Below are 18823 nucleotides of genomic sequence, written 5' to 3'. Positions count from 1 at the left end.
CATAAGCTTTCGTGAGCTACAGCTCACTTCATCGGAATGCATCCAATGAAGTGAGCTGTAGCTCACGAAAGCTTATGCTCAAATAAATTTGTTAGTCTCTAAGGTGCCACAAGTACTCCTTTTCTTTTTGCAAATACAGACTAACATGGCTGCTACTCTGAAACCTCTTGATTGTGTGATTTAAGGAGGTCCCATTTTTGGCTCATCTGCCCTTCCCATCAAATGAAGGAGGCCAAACACAAACATTGAAAACAAAGGAAGCTGGAAACTAGCCCATTATTTACACCCAATACAGCATCACAGCTGGGTGTTTTAAGTTAGCAGAATCAAAGGTGCCATGCTGCAGGCTGCATTTGTCTCAATGACAAATGCTACAAAAGGAAGTAGGCTTCCCCCCTCACATCATGTATGTGCTCTGTCTCTCTCTCAATAAATAATAATACAGGAGATGTGGAACCTACTATAAAAGGAGTCTTTTTAGGACAGCTGACTTAAAGGATGTCCCAGTCTGAGTACTAACCTCTTTTGTGTGCATTAAGGTATCTGATGCATTTAGAAGTTCACATCTGCAATTGATTCTTGGCTAGCCTTAACTGTTTTTGTATAAAAGCCTTAGGTGCTGCATTATGTTAATGTGCCAGTCTTTCATTTTTGGACCCCTTTGTTGAGCTCTGTTGTCAATCACACACGCAAAGAGTTTGATAATCTCAACTAGCGATGGGACTGATCTAATTTTTGTTTATTTATAGGTTTTGTACGGTACTCATTACTCTAGTGTCTGAGCACATCATATGCAGTAATGGATTTATCCTTACAACATTTCAAAAAGGTAGGGGAATAGTATTTCTGTTTTACAGCTATTGAATTGTGGCATAGAGCGGTTATGTGAAGTCACACATGCTTTCTGTGGCAGAAACAGAATCCGCATCTCCTGCGTACCATCTCGGTGCCTTTTAAGGGGGAAAAAACCCTTTCCTCTCATAACAGGACATCCAGCACAAACCTTACCTTTCACTCAGGAATAAAACATTTTGTATGAGGGGGAGCTGAATGGTTTAGGGAGAGAACACTTTGGTAGTGGTTGGAAGTTGGTTTAAGCATCCAAACCTTTTGATGTTCATCTTGGCCACTAGATTACCCCAATGGTGTCTACATCTTCATAATCACAACACAATTAGTGCTTCTGCTTAGGGGAGAGAGGAGAGAAAGGGCCGTGTGTGTGAGGGCAGGACTGTTGGCAGATCTGAGGTGAAATTTGCCGGGATTTGCCTCCTGCTAGTCCTTATGAACATTGGGGCTAAAAATTCACCCAGAAATAAAACAGTTAACCTCTGAAATATGCATTAGCAGAATCATCTAGGTAGATACCCATGGTGGATGCCAACAAAATCAAGGGTCTGAAATGTAGATCATAGATTCTAAAGCCAGAGAAGACCACTATGATCATCTAGTCTGACCTCCTCATAACACAGGACAGAGACTTCTGCCTGGTGATTTCTGCATAGAGCCCATAACTTCGGGTTGAAATAGAGCATGTCTTTTAGAAAGACATCCAGTCTTGATTTAAGACCTTAAAGTGATGGAGAATGCACCACATTCCAAGGTAAGTTGCTCTAATGGTTAATTGCCTTCACTTTTAAAAATGTGCACCTTATTTCCAGTTTGAATTTATCTAGCCTCCGCTTCCAGTGATGGATCATGTTCTGCCTTTTTGGCTAGATTAGAACCCTATACTATCAGATTTTGTCTCTCCATGTAGGTATTCACAACCTGTCATCAAGTCACCTCTTTCCTTTCTCTTTGATAAACAAAATAAATGGAGCATCTTGGGTCTGTCACTGGAAGGCAGGTTTTCCAGAAGTCAAATCACTTGTAGCTCTTTTTTGAACCCTTTCCAGTTTTCAATATCCTTTTCAAAGTGTGGGCACTAGAAATGGACACACTATTCCAGAAATGCTCTCACTAATGCCATAGACTGAGGCAAGCCCACTCCTTCTTGATATTCCCTTGTTTATACATCCAAGGATTACTTTATCCCTCTTAGCTATGGTATTGCACTGGAAGCTCACAATCAGCTGGTTATTCCCCAGGACCACTACATCCTTTTCAGTATCACGGCTTTCCAGGATAGAGGACTGTATCCTATTGGGGTAGTGTGAGCTAAGATGTGATACCCATAGTATCTTTATAACACAGATCCCAAGTTGTCTTAATGATGAGCATGCACTGTAGAGCTTGAACAGGATTCCAAGAAATTTGGAGCTATAAACCATTTTCTGTGCATTACTTCTATGGCCAGAGTTGTCACAGTTAGTATACATTAAATCTGGTTCTGTTCCAGTGTTTTATTTAGTATTACCACAAGATGGCACCATTGTACAGCTTAAAAATTCAACAGTGCCTAACATGACCTGTACATGACAGTGCCAAGAATGCAAACATGACTGTTTTACCTAACTTTTTAGCAGCATTACTGGAACAGGGAAGAAATGAATAGGGTACAAAAGAGGCTGTCTCCATATTTACTAATTTGATTGTTATAGCTATTGAATTTGTCTTTTGACAATGAACAGACTTATCCTTTCAATGTCTATGAACATTGGTAAAGGTAAAGTCTAAGGTAAAGTCACGGAGGCAGATTGAATACAAAATATAATTGGATTATGCCCTACAGAAGGAAGCCTGGTTTGAAGTTTTTCATAACCGCTCCCTTCACAGTTTTTTCAGGCCTACCAGTGGATGATATTGAGAGATACAAAATATATTTTGGAGCCTCATGTCTACTCTCTCTAAAGTTCTCACCTGTTCGGTAGTCTAATATGGTTGACAAGTGACCTTAGTATTATATCTCTTTCTGTATCTGTTTCTGATCCTTCTCTGCTCACTTGATTTGCTTTAATATAGTTACTACCTCATATGCTATGAATCCAAATTCTGTATGAGAAAGCAAAGATGGGTCACATGGGCCTTTTGATGACATTTTTTCCTTTGCAACTAAACCTCTTTTGTATCCATCCCATCAGGAAGAAAAAACATATGTAACTAGAATGATATAATTAAATGGATGAATAGTGAAACTTCAGTGTTCTGGTGGATGTATTGACTGTTGATTATTACATCCCTCTCCCCAATTATCTTCAAATATTTAAGGCAGACATTCCCAAAATGAATAATTCTTTGTGCTCTTGTTGCCCTTGTTATAGAAGGATCTTAGAGATTTAGAAGCATGAACTGAGCTCCTGTGAGTTCAGCAAATACTTTACCCATTTTTCATATGGGTCAGTTGACTCGGAGAGTTGACACCCCCAAGGTGTCCCATGGTGAGTCAGTGGTGAATCTGGACCAGAGACTAACATTGCACCTTCAACTTGTGCTACTTCCCAAATAAAAGGTACAATATTGTACTTAGAATGGAATGTCTTCTTTAATGGTGATTGATTTGTGCTGACCCATTTTCCTAGGTAAGGTGTGTTCCAAAAGAAAACCAGATCATTTAGCTCAATAACCAAAATGGTATGGTTTAAATATAAAGCCATAAAATCACATCTTTTGGTGTCCTTTGCCATGGATGAAGAAGGAAAAGAGAGTTTCAAGCTTTATCTGCCTAACAGGATTGCTGCCAAGATTTACATATTGACGATGCCGCAGATAGAGAAGGAATGAATATTTTCAAGTAGAAAATCCTTTTCAGCAAACCCAACACTGAGCTGTAAATAAGAATGCTGCCGGCTAAAATTAATTGTTTGTTATTGACTTATTTTGTCCCTTATACTTTTGCTGTTACAGACCATGCAACATAATGCACTAAAGACAAAACTACAATTCCATTCCAAGTCTCTGTTAGTTTTCACTTGTTCTGCGATTTAATGCTAAAGTCCCTGTTTAATTACTTGTTTGCCTTAGCCTTTGTCATTGTTCTATTGAGTTTTTCTGTTGTGAGCTTATTTCAAACCATCTCTTCTGGTTTTAATTTACCATGAAGGTATTGTTTTTAGAAGATCAATAATCTTCATTGAGAAAGATTCCTTTTTCCCATCCTCTTGGTGCATAGACAAAGTTGAACTTTTTTTCTGCCTGATTGCATCACACTGGCTGAGAAATGTTACATTTGACGGGATCATAACATCTGATGCTGAAAATATATTTCAAGGTAAATAAATATATTGCCAGTTCGATTTGATTTGAAAGTTAATAGTTCAATCCCTTTGTATCACGCTATGTTCAAGTTTGGTGACCTGGAGGGAATGAGCATGCCTCTGGTCAGCTGGACTGACCTCCACTTAACGGAATTTGTTGCCTTTGGAGAATACTGATGCCCGGCAAGTCCATAAAGCTCGCTGCAGGGAATACTGCGGGGAATGAGGGAAGAAATGCATCTTCCTAACAATTATCTAGACTGGCTAATTTTCCAAGTTATTTCATTTAATTTTTTGTCTTGGTCACCAAAAGAGCCAAGCATCTTAACCCAGAAGTGTCTAAAGCAAATTCAGTCTCCAAACTGCACAATATGAAATAGCCTCCCCATTCCACCCCACCCCACAAGATTCTGGGGCTGGTTCAATCACTTTTAAAGCTCTTTCTCTTGCGCTGCCTGCAGAGCCCAGCTGCTGTAATATAGGCTGAAATGCTGCTTTTATCCTAGTTTGCGTAGATGGCTGGTGGGTAAATCAATTGGAGTGAAAGGCTTGAATTGTCTTTCTTTGCTGCCACGTCACAAGCACAAATATTTTCATTTTCATGCTTTGCTTGGAGGAGGCTGAAGCCTTTGGCACAAGCCACTTCTGCTTGTTTGACCTCCTTTGCGTGTATGGAATGGTGAGGAGTAGCTCTGAGAAATACCGAACAAAACTATCAAAATAGCAAGAGAAAAGGTCAGGAAGGGATCCTGCTCCCCGTAGACATCAGAAGCATCTGTAAGCGATGATATTTAGCATGTCCTGCCTGAGCAGTTAAGTCATCAAAGACACTAGTATCTACAGGTAGGAAATATTCTTGGAGGAAGTCAAATGGATTGCATTGTACACTGCTGCCATGCTGGAGACAGGAGGGAGGCCAAGAACTTTTGGCCTCCAGCAGACGGATGCTGCTGCCCTTTCCAAATGAGACTCTCTGTTTACAAGCTGGGGCCCATGGGGTAATATTGCCGCCTTGGAAGAGAATGTTGATGTATGGGAAAATGGAGTTGTACCAAAGACAGAGATAGAATTAGGCACAAGCAATGCAATGGTCTCTTGGGCCTCTATGATTTTGCCTGTCGACAGGCTTGTGCTGACTTAGTCACTCAGAAGCTGGGCCAATATCTCTCTCACTCTGGGATGAGAGTGAGAGAGGTAATTTTTCCTCTTCTCTCTCAGCAGTGGGGTCTGAAGGGGACATAATTGTTGTTTGTTTTGTGTTTTATTAAAGCACCTAGCAGCCCTAGTTATATACTGGGATCCCATTGTGCTAGGCACTGTACAAACACAGAATAAAAAAAGTCAATACTGCCCCATTGGACAACTGAGGGAACCTGTAATTCCAACCCTGGTCAAGGGAAAAAGGCATCGTTCCTGGAAATGCAGGGAGGAAGCCATTGCTCAGTCGCTCAAGGCCTCCAGTGTAAAACCACCCCTTGTTCTGTAGGTTTGATACTAGAGTATGTACACAGAACAGTGGATCTGTGTGACTCAGATCAGAAATAAGTGACTTTGCCAAATCCCAAAGATGAATCCAAACCCTGGACAATAAGGTGATTTAGTGAGGACATGAGCTGAGATTTGTTTTATTGTTATAGATTTTTCCTGGTCCCTTGGTTTCATCTGCCTTTCTCAAATGTGCTTCTGCTTCCATCACCATGTACTGTGTTCAGAGTCTACTGCTGGGAGAATTGTGCATCACTGTGCATGCACAGAATTCATGTCCCCTTCAGATTTCTTTGCTTTCCCGCAGAAAAATGACTTCTGACGGGGGAGCAAAGGGAAGCTGCAAGAGCAGCCATGTGCCCCTCACTGGCAGCACAGGCAGGTTGGTTTGGGTGCCTGGAGCAGCCAGTAGAGATGTAAATCACCACTGGGGGCATGTGAAGTAGTGGGCAGTTGTGCATGAGAGAGAGAGACACACACACTCTGTTCCTCTTGCTCACTATTGCGGCATGCTCAGCATGGAGGGACAGGGCTTCAGGGTGTGTCTGAGGAGGTAGGTGTGGTGCAGGTTGTCCCCTCAGGCAGAGCAGAATGTAGCAGCCTGCCTGCTTAATGAATTGTTCCCATTGTCTTTGTGAATTCACCCAGGAGCATAAAACAGGTGTAAAAGTTTTAAGGCTCCTTTACATGGCCAGAGTTGACAGTATGGCCTTATAAATACTTAGGGTGCTTTAGTGATTAGGACTGGTCTAAACTTTTGGACTGAAACAATTTCTTATCAAAATGTACTCCATGAACTGTTTGCTACTGACCTTTCTGCAGATGATCAGTAGCCACTATAAATTGTGAGTTTGATTCCCCAGCCCTCACTTGCTCTTCAGTTGTCTATGATGTAAAACTGAGCATATGGATGCATATATTTGTTGACTAATAACTAGAAATAAAGGGTCAAACCTAGCTACATTACGATTAGCCAATGATGGTAGGGGATTTCCTCCAATGCTCCCCACTCCCATTATCCATCCATTGTATTGTAGTTTAAATAAATGACCTAAATAACTGAAACCACCATGATTATATTGTGTTATTTTGACAAATAAAATATGCAGAATTTTGCGGAATTTTTAAGTTTTTGGTGCAGAACTCCCCCAGGAGTAAGAGTCGCATCCAGGAGCAGCTGTGAGCCTGAACCATCTCTACTTTCCCACATGAAGCCCTGCCAATATCTACCATCGATTCAAAATTCCTTACCGTGTATTCACTTATCCTTATTTACAGGGCTGCCAGTCTGTACACGTAATGCATCAAAAGCCTCAATGCAGCTCTGTTGATATAAAGCTTCATAGAAAAATGCCAGTCCTTCTAAACACAAAAGATTTTAATGAATGTTGGAGCTTACACTGGCTAAAACTGGTTAGACTGCAGGCAGATGCCATGCCATGCTACGCCCCCCAGCCTTGCCAAAGCACATCAGGCCTGAAATTCCAGCTTTTGACCTCAAACTACTGATGGTTGTGAACTCTGCCATGTTGCATGGAGATGATGGGGAGGGAGGAATGTCAAGGGAGCAACCACCACATTCCTCACACTTGGGATGAAGAACTGGCTTGAACCCAGGTTTGCAGGATTGAAAGGCTAGTGCAGTAACACTTAGGACCACTTTGCACCGCCTCCCCCCCCGCCCCCACCCGTTAAGGAATGCCATTTAGGATCAATGGCTGGGTCACCGGTGAAGAAAGAACAAGATCTCTGAAGACAAGAGTAAGTCTGGAAATATCCCAGACTTTATTAAAGTCCTTTAAGATTTCCAGTTGTTTGCAAAGAGGCTGCAAAGCTTTAAATAGCTAATAGGTTAAGTAAAAGAATGAGACCCTGGGATTTGGGGAATCCAGGGCGATGGATTAGTAGGCCACTGTGCTTCTGAGAAGCACAAGAATGAAAGTAAGTGTCTCTGCAGCAAACTGTGATGGGACCTTCCTAATTAATGTTGTGTTCTCCTTATTGAAGTAGAAGCTGTCCTAGCCTAACCTCCCAGTTCACAAGAGAAAAAGGGGAAGCTAATCGGAAAGGAGATCCCCTCAGCTGGCTTATACCAAATCTTTACTAAAACTGTAATATCCATGTGCATAGGCAGAATAACACATCTAAGAATTATATATCTGGGAGTTTAAGAACTGGGGAGAAAAAGTCAATGTTGCTTTGAGATTATTTTTAAAACTGAAACTGAATAGGTCAATACTCCTTAAGCTTTTCGGTCTTTAATTCTCTTAATGGTATGGCAACAATAATTAATTGTATTATTAAAAAAGCTTTGAAGACTGTATTAATGTAATGTGACCTCAGATCAGTCAAGATCACATTTTCATTATGATTAAAAGATTCCTTGTCCTGAAACATTGATCTCATCTGCAGTTAAATGTGTTAGATGAAGAGCCAGCATTTTCCTGGATGATCAATAGATGGCAATATTGCACTTTGCTCTAGTGTTCCCTCTGCTAATGAATCTTCACCTTAGAAAAAGGGGCCATGAACTTTTCCCCTCAGCTTCCAGGAGTATTTTTCACTTACACGGTGTATTAAAAATTCCAGAAGTGAAATAATTTGAAATTACATTTTGAATCCAAAGCTGCTATGAGGAGCTAAATTTGAAAACCTGGGCATCCAAACTGCATGGCCTAATCCTGCATCCCGGCCTATAAAATGAGCATTTGACTGTTTGGTAATATTGTAGCGGCCGGAGTTATAGACTGGATCCAGTGTAACTTCTGTAGCATCGAGTAAAGTACCACATGAGTCCTGGAAGCAAGATCACCAGTTTGGATTCAATTATGATCTCTTTTAGTGTTTTCTCCCTTTGATTGTGTCAGCATGGGTGAAAACATATGTATTCAGAAGAAAAAAAATAGAAAATGTCAGAACATCCCATTTTAATATTTTCTGAATGAAAAATTTTGATTTTTTGTTTTTAAATTTCACTTTAGTTTCTAGTTTAAAAAAAAAAGGATTGAAATCAAAATGAAATGTTTTGACTGACCTGGAATTTCATTTTTGAAATTTTGGGTTTTTTGTCCTAATTTCGAATGCTTTTTTTCCCTTTGAAGACTTGAAAATTTTTCAAAGGACAGAAAATCTCTTTTCTGACCAGCTCTATCCATCAGTTTGGTTCCTAACATGATGGAAAAAGTTCCGACCGTTGCTTTCCATAGAGTTCACAGTTAGCATGTCCTCTTCTTTCACACTTCTGCATTCAGACAGATCCCGGTCCGTGTGCCTAGACAGCATGGCAAGGAGTGCTTTACAAATAGCTAAGATTAATTATGTGGTTACCAGGTCTTAATGGGCTAAGTGTGCTATGGTGTGATGCACTGTAAAGCTGAGCAGGTGGACTAGGATTTCAGAATGAATATGACATCTAGGGTCAGCAATGTATGAAAATTCAATATTCTGTGGCAGCTGACTGTGTCATCCAAACAAAATGGATGGCACATAGCTGCTTTTGTGGGTATATGCTATATGTCTCCAAATTTTTCTCTGGCACTAAGGGTAGATTCCCAGAATTCCACCCTATAGAGTGAAATAGTTTATACAATGAGTTCTGGAAAGCAGCATAGAGTGGTGTTAGACCACAAACGCCGGATGACTTATCTATAAATAGCTACTCTCTATTCAGACTCTATGATTGTTCATAGAAGGGGCCATGGTGATTTTTAATAGCTCAGTGGAGGAAGGAAAATTCCTGGGGGCATTAAATAGATAGCAGGAAGATTATTCCATCCCCCATCACTTCATCCAGCCTGTGCTGCCCCAAGTGGCATAACTTGGTGAAGCAGAAAACTAAAATAATGCAGAATTTTCTCCAGCTGGAGTGGAGAACAGATGTTCCACCACTGAAATGACAGCAGCAGGCCAGATCTGGTGCAGAAGGCTTGCAATGCTGAATTCCTCTGATAGAAGAAATCTTTGTAAGATGTATAACAATGTCCTAAAGCATTATTATTTTTTTAAATTTGTTTACAGTAGTACCCGCAACGTGCTACGTATTTTCTAGCCATTTAGGAATGGATGGTCTTTCCCAAGGAACTTGCAGTCTAAGGGCAGACAGAAAAGTAGGCAGATGTTGGGGGGGAGAGGAAGGGAGGAGAGGGATGTATGCATGAATGAAGGCATGTGTGTATAATAAATATACCTATATATAATATTGTCACAGGCCGGCTGGCCCCAGTAAATGAAGTAGGTCTGTCCAGCTCTCATGTGCCAGAGCAGATGCTTCAATTTGGCCAATTAAGAGGGCAGGGCAGCACCTGGGGGCTATGAAGGCTCAGGGAATGGCCCGGTGAGAGGGAGCCCCAGTGAGTCAGAGCAGACTGGTTCAGTCAGAAAGAGCAGTTGAGAGCTGCCCAGGGATGCAACCAGAATTTTGCTAAGGAGGGTGCCCAGGTTCCCTGCCTGGCCACCCCAATTTGAGGGGCATTGCGACCGTGTGTGCCAGGTCACAATGCCACTCAAACTGGGCACTGGTGGGCCTCTGTCATGACAGGGGGACATCCAGGCCAACTCTGGGCAATTGGCGTTGTGTTCTGGCACATGGAGTCACATCGCCACTCACTTAAATTTGGCCTGGGCGGCCTTCTGACATGTCAGGAGCTAATGGGAGGCCTACTTCCCCTCCCCCCGTTGGGCCTGTGGAGCTACCAGGGAAGAAAGGAAGCCGAAGGTGATTCATGTGAGAGGGCTGAAGGCCGGGGAGCAGCAAGAGCAGTTTGCTGGCTAGTGTTCCTAAGCCAGCGAGCCAGAGCTGGAGAGTGCTGAAGGCAGAAGGAGCAGCAGAGGGAGGTGCCTGTTGTCTCTACGCTGGAGAGCCAGAGCCAAAGGTTGGAGGGAGCTGAAGGCAGGGGAGCTCTAAAGGAGCTTATCTGCTGACTGTTCCAGGGCTGGAGGAGCTGGACTGGGGGGGGGCCTTAGGGATGCTCCCCTGGTAAGGGTGCTCCCAGCAGAGAGGCTGAAGGTTCCTGCTAGGAAGAGCAGGGTTGCATTCCAGCTGGAAGAGGCTGTTCTGGTACAGGGACAGGGGAGGGCTGACAGAGTGTCCCAGCATGGTCAAAGGTCCCAGTGTGTGGTACGTGGGGCACCAAGGGGTGAGTTGTCTTTAATTTTAATGTCTGCTTGCTTGGGGTGAGAAATGGACTAATGTTTGGGACTTTTGTTATGGACTGTTTGGACTGCGTTGTTCTAATTAACCAGGCCCCAGGAGGACTGGTATTGAGACAAGAAAGTCTAAAGTGAAATTATTGGGTGACCTGAGCGGGCATGTCATGCCATGGTCTACCACAGGAGGGCACTCCAAGCGAGATTGCCCTTTGACAGATATATATACCTGGGTGTGGTATATTGCATCCTGACAGATTCCAAGGGCTTTACAGACCAAAAATAATGGACTTGTCTCAGTCATTAAAATGTAGCCACCTTTGGGGTAAAACAGAACAGCTGTGGAACAGCTCATAACAGCAACATACAATAATTTTAGACAGTGCAGTAAAATACTGTATCCAGTTAAAAGTTCAGAGAAAATTGTAGATGGAGAGAGTGAAATTACCCATCTTTGGCCAGTACGCAGGAGTTTAGCATCCCCCCTCTTCTGAAAAGTGCCACAAGTGCTTCAACCACCAATGCAGAAGTTATGGTGGGCACATACAGTATAGCTCAAGGGTCACTAGGTCAGGTTTTTCAGAGTCAATACATAATTTCCAGCTCCATCTTCAACTGCATTCACCCATTACAATACACACTGCAATGCTTTACATGTACTAGAGAACGCATGCTTGACTGACCTAATAACTTCCCTCATGTTGGTAAAGATTTTATTAGAACTGAAATATTTCCAGCATTACAGAAAAGCTGGCATTGAGACCCAGGCTATGGAGGGACTTGTCAACAGCCTTTCAATTGTCTTGCACTGACTGCTATCTCAACATTAGGTGCTATCATAGGGCATTTAGTTTAACAATGAATTTCTGCGAAGTCGTGGTGTCTGTAGATAGTTTATATATTGGGTATCTGCTATCTCTGGCAATTCTTTGGTTCCGCATTAAATGCATGGTTTGCTCTTTGTGATTTGGAATGAGCAACAAAAGCCTGTACGGTTTGGGGCCAGAATCTCTCCTGCCCAGCATGGTGGGGGAAGCATCACGTATGGAAAAGGGCTAAAAAAGTGCAAATGGAGAGGAAAGGCAGCTGGGAAGCATGTTCCCCCAGAGCCTCAGAAAGCCCCACCGTATGAACAGTGCGGTCTTGGAGCTTTGAAATCAGGGCATGTGGCTAGCAGGAAGGTGGCAACAACAGAGGGTGCTGTACAAAGTGTGTTCTTGACATCCACAGAGGTCAGTGCTGCTCTGGCCAGCGTTTGCTACCCCGCTAGAACATTAACTCACTACCGTTGGGCACGGTGTTTGCTTTTGCCTGCCTGAGGGGTCTGATCTTCCAAAGTGCTGAAGACTCTGGCCTTGATCCAGCAAAGCAAATCTAGCAATGCGAGGCTAGCCCAAGATGTGTGCTCATTTGACCTCTGTGCTGAGACTGTCACACGACGTGTATACGTACAAGACTCTGTGTGTTAACGAGCGAGAGAGCTGAAGATACTTCCTGTAATGGCCTGCCTTAAAATTGAGAAATTCTTTTAAAAAAAATGCAGTGTATAGGGTTTACAGAAAGTGACGGTATCCCAGTAAGTACCCTGTTGGTGCACTGAAGAGAATGGCAATTGGCTACATCCTTCAGGATAAACTGGAAAAAATGGGAGTGGAAATGAAGCAGCATGTGAAAATCGAGAGAGAACCTTGGAGTTTGATCTTGAACTAAAGTCCAAAAGGTCAAAGTCCTAACCATGAAAGGCTGAGATTCCACAAATCTAGAAGTTAACAAAGCTGAGGAAAAAAATATACCTGAGGAGAAGACGAGATGGTGAACTGCAAGAAGGAGGAAAGGTTCCAGGCGGTAAGGTGGCAGTGAGAAAGGATGCTGATGTTCAGGAACTCAACACACTTGAAAATTGCTCTTGAGACCTATTAATCTTACCCAGTAATCAACACCTATAGGAGCTAGACAATGCCGAAGCAATGAGTTCTGAAGGCTTTTTCTATGGAGAAGCTTGAGACCTTGGTAACCGCCACACTGTGGAGTGGAAGGAATTCCGTGTCCAAGAAGTTAACTGTGAGGCCTTTCTCAGCAAATAAAGTGATGTTGTAGCATGCACTGATACCCATGAGAGACCTCCTCAGAAACTGGAGAAAGTGCAGTACAGTAGGTAACCAGATAGCAGGGCAGAGGCTTCTGCACCTTGCTGAGGCCAAACTTCTGCTTTCAGGGAGTGGTACTTTCTGTGCTGTCATGCCACAGAGAGATGAGTTGTTACAGGCTGCCTGGCCTTTTAAGGAGAGCTGGGCCCAGCCTCACCTGTGATGGATCAGCTACCTCCCTGCTGAGGCTGATCAGGTGATAATAAAAGCCAGTAAGTGGCTCACTTGGGATAGAGTGCTGCCAGGAGCAGGAAGTTGCTGGGCCAAAGTGGAGAGGTACAGGAAGCAGTCTGACTCCTGTGGCAGGCCCTGGAACAGGTGACCTGTAGAATAGACAGCCCCTGCAGAAGACCCCAAGTTTGAGAGAAAAGATGATGGATGTGTTGTACTAATTTTATGTGAAAGAAATAAAGTTGAAGCCCTGAGTAAAGAGCATGAATCAGTTTCCCACCTTCCTGGGCTAAGGGGATAGGCCAGTAACCTACAGATGGCCTCAGACAACTAATAGTACATAAGTGAGATACCACTCGGCCTTCTCTAATTAGAATCATATGCCAAAATTCTTTCTCTTTTGGCTGGCTAAAGTCTCCTTTTGAGTAGCTGGCCCTGGGTTTCACGGCTCCTTGAACAGTAGTGCATAGCTAGATTTTTTTCCCCAAAAGCTTTTCACTGACAATTATTGATGCTCTGGTCTTCCAGTTGCGGGTGGGAAACTGAACAAACCCCTCTGATACCAGTTTGCAACCTGACAGTAATTTGAGTAGAAATGGCTTTGCTTACAAAAAAAAAAAGTTGTACGAAAAGCTTCAGTTGGAGCTGCCATGTTTCGTTCTTGTTTCTGAAGTCCCTACAGGCCATGTCACATATGTGGGTCATCAGGTCTATTGATTATGTGTCAGGCCCTTAGGTGTCAGTAATCAATAATACTAACCTACAGAAAACATGGCTGAGATTTGCTAACCCACCACACTTTCCCAGTCATTCTTTTTCTTCCATGCAAGTCATGTTGATCGCTAAAAATAGCAACATGTGTACAAGTTACCCTGGAGGAGAGAAAAATATCATTTGGCTACCCACCACTGGGGGGAGGGTGCCATTTACAATACTTAATCATTTGATCTACCCTTCACAAGGTGGGGGGGGGCGGGAGAGGAAAGAGACAGGAAAGAGTAGTTCCAGTTGAATAGCTCTTAAAAAGTGGAGCTGAATAGTGATTGAGTCTGGAAGAGGCAAAGATTTTTGACCCTGACAGCTTATTCATATTTAATCAGGTGCCAGATTTTGGTTTACCACTGGAAGTCATTGCAACTGACCCTCTTCAGCCAGGGAGGCTGCACTTCTTTCTCCGTATCTAGCGCTCCAACCCCCCCCCCCACCAACACACCTGCTCATATGCGGAGTAATTCTCAGCCACAAAGCATTCCATTTATTCCATATTTGTGTGAGTAAAGAGGAGGGCTTGTCAGTTTGTCAGGAATTATTTCAGGCAAATATCATATCTTTTTGCATTCTCAGTATGTCTCCAAACAGGCTTTCTCACATGGATCACCTTTTTGGAATCATTCCCCAAATAATTTCTGCCAATAATTCTTGGTTTGCAGATTTTGTTGTGAGCAGTTCTTTGAGAATTTGATATTTTAAATTCAAGCTGTTTTGATTGGATGCATAGACCACATGGTATGTTTAGCCTTCCTGATTGGTTGAACTTAGCAATTTGGAATCCGGCTGTTTCTTCTTTGTCTTTGTTGTCTTCATCTTCTTCAGGGGTCCATTGTGCTAGCCACCGTACAAACCCATATTGAGCGGCAGTCCCTTCCCTGAAGATCTTGCAACCTAAAAAGAGAAAATAGACAAAGGGTGGGAACAGGGGGACATGATTATATTCCCATTTCTGCAGATGTGAAACTGAGCTCATAGAGGCTAAATGACTTGCCCAAGGTCACAGGGAGTCTGTGGTAGAGTTGTAAATTGAACCTAGATCTCTTGAATCTGTCCAGTGCCTTGAATACATAGGGTGGGGTTTTCAAACGTGCTAACACTGGCCTATCTTTGCTTCCATTGAAGTCAAAGTAAAAATTCTCAGTGGGAGAAGAGTTAGAACAACACTGAGTGCTGCCAGCGATAGGATACTTGACTAGATGGGTGTTGCCAGTATGGCAATTCCTATGAATACTTTAGACATTCCCACCCAAGATCATGCATTCTGTATTGCCTGTCTGTGAAAGCTCTGCAGTATGTGTTCGTAAGCAGAGCATTCAGAAATGCGGCTGTCGTGCTCACTTGCTGTGGTTGTCTTTATCATGTCAGTCCAGTTTGGTATTTCCTTCGTTGCTTACCAGTATTGATTCTGAAGCACTTCTGTTTACTTTTATGGTTCTTAGTAATGGTCCAGATCATCTTTAGGGTTTTGTTTTATTTTTTACTGCCCCAGCTATTCTATTTAGACTAATCTAGGGCTGTTGATGTATTTGTTTTCCCGTTAATATGCTTGTGGAAACATTTGGAGACTGAGATTTTAGTATGTGTTTATGTACCGTCACTAGGGAAACTGCTTATGCTTTACATTTAGAAAGTTTATATCTGTTTCAATTTTTAAAATCAAAATCTGAAAATGTTTCCCACTGTCTTTATTGTGTTTGAATCGTAAGGCACCCTGGGACACACTGTTCTTCTTGTCATGAGATTTTTGGTATTGCATAAACATCAGTTAGTTTAGCAATAACCCAGTTACAACTGTGCTCAATTACCCACTGGTACTGTGAGTAACTTCAACTTTCAAGTATTTGTCTAGTTGCAGAGGCCAGAATTCGTTTGGAAAATTGCTAATTAATTGGGTGAGGTGGGAAAACCTGGAAGGGCCAGCTGGGGACTGGAGACAGGAATTTGGGACTACGAGGGGCCAGGACCAAGGAAGGAATAGGAGTTGAGAGCAGGTGTTAGGGGACTAGACAGAAGAGGGGAATAAAGGGATTGGTGATGAGGGGAAAAGAAGAGAGGAAATCTTGAAAGGAAAAATCTGAAGGAGAAGAGGGGGAAGAGAAAGGGCATGAGATGAAGCGGAGAGAAAAAGTCAGTTGCTGAAAGTGACTGAAAGATGCACTCAGATTTAGGTAAAAAGTAAAGGCCGGGAAGAGCAAAAGGAAAGAAGAGTGAGAAAACTGACTGAGTCCTTGGAAATCAGTGTCTGGAGCTATATAATTTAATTCAGGTTTGCTTCTGTCCAGTAACAGAGACCCTACATATGTTACCAGCCTATGAACAGGAAGGTTTCAGAGTAGCAGCCGTGTTAGTCTGTATTCGCAAAAAGAAAAGGAGTATTTGTGGCACCTTAGAGACTAACAAATTTATTAGAGCATAAGCTTTTGTGAGCTACAGCTCACTTCATCGGATGCATCCGATGAAGTGAGTTGTAGCTCACGAAAGCTTATGCTCTAATGAACAGGAAGGGGTATATTACTCCTGGAATCTGGCCCTGATTAAGTTTGACTCCAATCTCCTTTTTGCTGAAGTAGGGAATGATAGTACATCACTCGTAGGCAGGCCCTGTGCCCTGCTCGCACAGGCTTAAATCCTACTGACCTCTCTGGCCCACCTAGTGACGGATTCAGCCCTACACAATGGGAAGGAGCTGGCAGATCAGGGCTCAGATGGAAAGTTCCTACAGACTCTGAATCTGCTCTCCTCCAGCACCCAACTGGCTGTGTGGTTTTTTAGTGGGGTGCTCGTCCTCAGCAGCTCCCTTAGCTTGCAGTATGAGGAGTAGGACTGGAGAAAGAGGGTCAGATTTCAGGAGGGGCCTACTTTGGTATGACACGTGGTGCTCAGGGATGCAAGCTGGGCCAACCTACTATCTGGCGAACACAGGCCCATTGACGTGTGATGGGCCTGTCTGCATGGCCAGCAAAAATCTCATTCCTGCACCTCTCCCTAGTGCATCACACACGGTTAATGAACACAGCTCTGACAGCCAGCTCTTTGGGGCACATTGCCTGCCTGTCTCCGAGGGGGGGATCATGGAAGCTCACTCCTTTGCCTGCCTGCTGAGAATTTTGGGGAGAACTAATTGTAGATGTCTAGTGTCCCTTCCTGCCTACTGGATGCTTGATCCTATCTCCAGCTGGTGCTTTTGCCCCATCAGCAACCAAGAAGGAAAAACAAATCATCCTGGGTCTCCAACTGCTGCCATGAGGGAACTTATAGTATAGCTATGTATCCTCTGGGTATTGCACATTTGCAACAAAGGGAGGCATGGAACCATATGTGGCCTAGTGGATAGATCACTGGATTGGGATTCAGGAGACTTGGTTCTATTCCTGGTTTGGCCGCCACTCCCCCTCTTTGTGCCTTAGTGTCCCCATCTGTAAAATAGGAATTGTGATCTTTCCTGTTCTTTGAGATGCATCCTTTAAAATCCTAGATAGGAGTTACTATAGCTCTGATTATTATTATTATTATTATTATTATTATTAATTATTTATTCTCATCCCCTTGCTAAGCCTAGATTTAACAGTGTTACTTTGCCCTTTTACTTGCAGGAGAACTAAAGAAAGAAAAACACACTGCTCCACGGCTCTCTTTCAGGAAGGGAGGAATGCTTTTAATTATTTATGCACCTCCTTTTCATGTTGTGTCTGCTTTTAGAATCGTTATCATTATGGTTGTGAAGGCCATAGGCTCTACATAAATCATCAAATAAATAATAAATAAGTCATCATTAAGTATTGAGCTGGTATTATTTATGGCTGTCGGGATAGGGCAAGAATACTATAGATACCACTGTGATTAACAATGAAAAAATCCAATGGTTGCCTACATTAGTGGACTCATCATTTAAGAGTGACTTTCACAAGTCCAGGCCCTTAGTTTTGGGATGGCTCAGTGAGATAACACCCTTAGGAACATTGAGAGCATTAGCCAGCAAGGCATTATGTATATATAATGCACACTGCAGCTATATATTTTATATATATAATTTTATATATATAATGCAATATGTAGCACAGTGACAAGTGGCCACAGGGTTGTCAGACTTCAAGTTACTGGCCAGTGTGAACACACATGGGCTCCTGCTCCACCGATTAAAGCCTCGATTTTTCCAAAGACTTATGCACATGTCAATAATCCCATTGGTTTCAATAAGGCTATGGATGTGCTTAAAGTTAAGCATGTGTACGTCTTTGTGGGATCGAAGCCTAAGCTGCTAAGCTACCTCTGATTCACAGCCCTCAAGCAAAGATCTAAGCAGATATGTAATCCAAGGTCAATGGACTCCAGGCTCTATCAGACCAGTTGGGGGAGAGGATTCCAGAAGTGAGGACTCTCCAGTGATAACCTCATGTCTGCTGCACACTAGGTTGAGGGGTTCTGGGTAGAGGTGCCCCAGCAGTTCTCAGTTGAGTTGGCAGAGTGTGGCATGGTTCAAGGAGGCATAACAGAGCGGGACGTGTGCTCTCTCATAGAGTTTAAAAAAAGCATAGAGGGTTGAATGTTCGTCCTAGTCTGGGCTGGAAACATCTTTGTGTCTCTAGTAACACTGAGCAGGAAGGAGGAAGGCAATGGACACCCCAGTCATCGCAATATGTGAGGGGTAAATTTCAGTCACCAGAGCTGAGGGCGCCCCAACTCCCCTCAGCTTCTGCTCTGGATAGTTCTCTGTAGTTTTTGGTCTTTCATCTGTACCCATTTTACGGCCATGACCATTATTTTATTTATTTCAGAAAGGTGCTTTAGGAAAGCAAAAGCTACCCACTCCTCTGAGTGTCTAGGTGTAGTGTTATCTGCACAAAGGAGCGTTCACCTTCAAACATTGGCAACCCCAACTGCCTCCAGATTCTTTGCTCTCTACTGCTCATTTCTAAGGATGGGCTCAAGCCCACATAGGAGAGATCCAGGGCCAATTGGATCCAAAGT

The 18823-nt window shown here is 43.0% G+C and overlaps 1 protein-coding gene across 1 annotated transcript in view; it reads left to right on the top strand.

The window, feature by feature from the left end:
- LOC119862153 (protein FAM169B-like) overlaps positions 1–4857 on the top strand; it is a 57217-nt gene extending 52360 nt beyond the window's left edge. The window contains exons 10-11 of the mRNA XM_043493779.1: positions 750–829; positions 3024–4857. The gene's annotated coding sequence lies outside the window, so the exon portion shown is untranslated. The remainder of the gene's footprint in view (positions 1–749; positions 830–3023) is intronic.
- Positions 4858–18823: the final 13966 nt, after the last annotated feature.

The sequence above is a fragment of the Dermochelys coriacea genome, chromosome 10, assembly GCF_009764565.3.
Source record: "Dermochelys coriacea isolate rDerCor1 chromosome 10, rDerCor1.pri.v4, whole genome shotgun sequence".
In the NCBI taxonomy this organism is placed as follows: domain Eukaryota; kingdom Metazoa; phylum Chordata; order Testudines; family Dermochelyidae; genus Dermochelys; species Dermochelys coriacea.
Note: the sequence above shows the minus strand (reverse complement) of the source record. Positions and strands in the feature narration are given on the sequence as shown.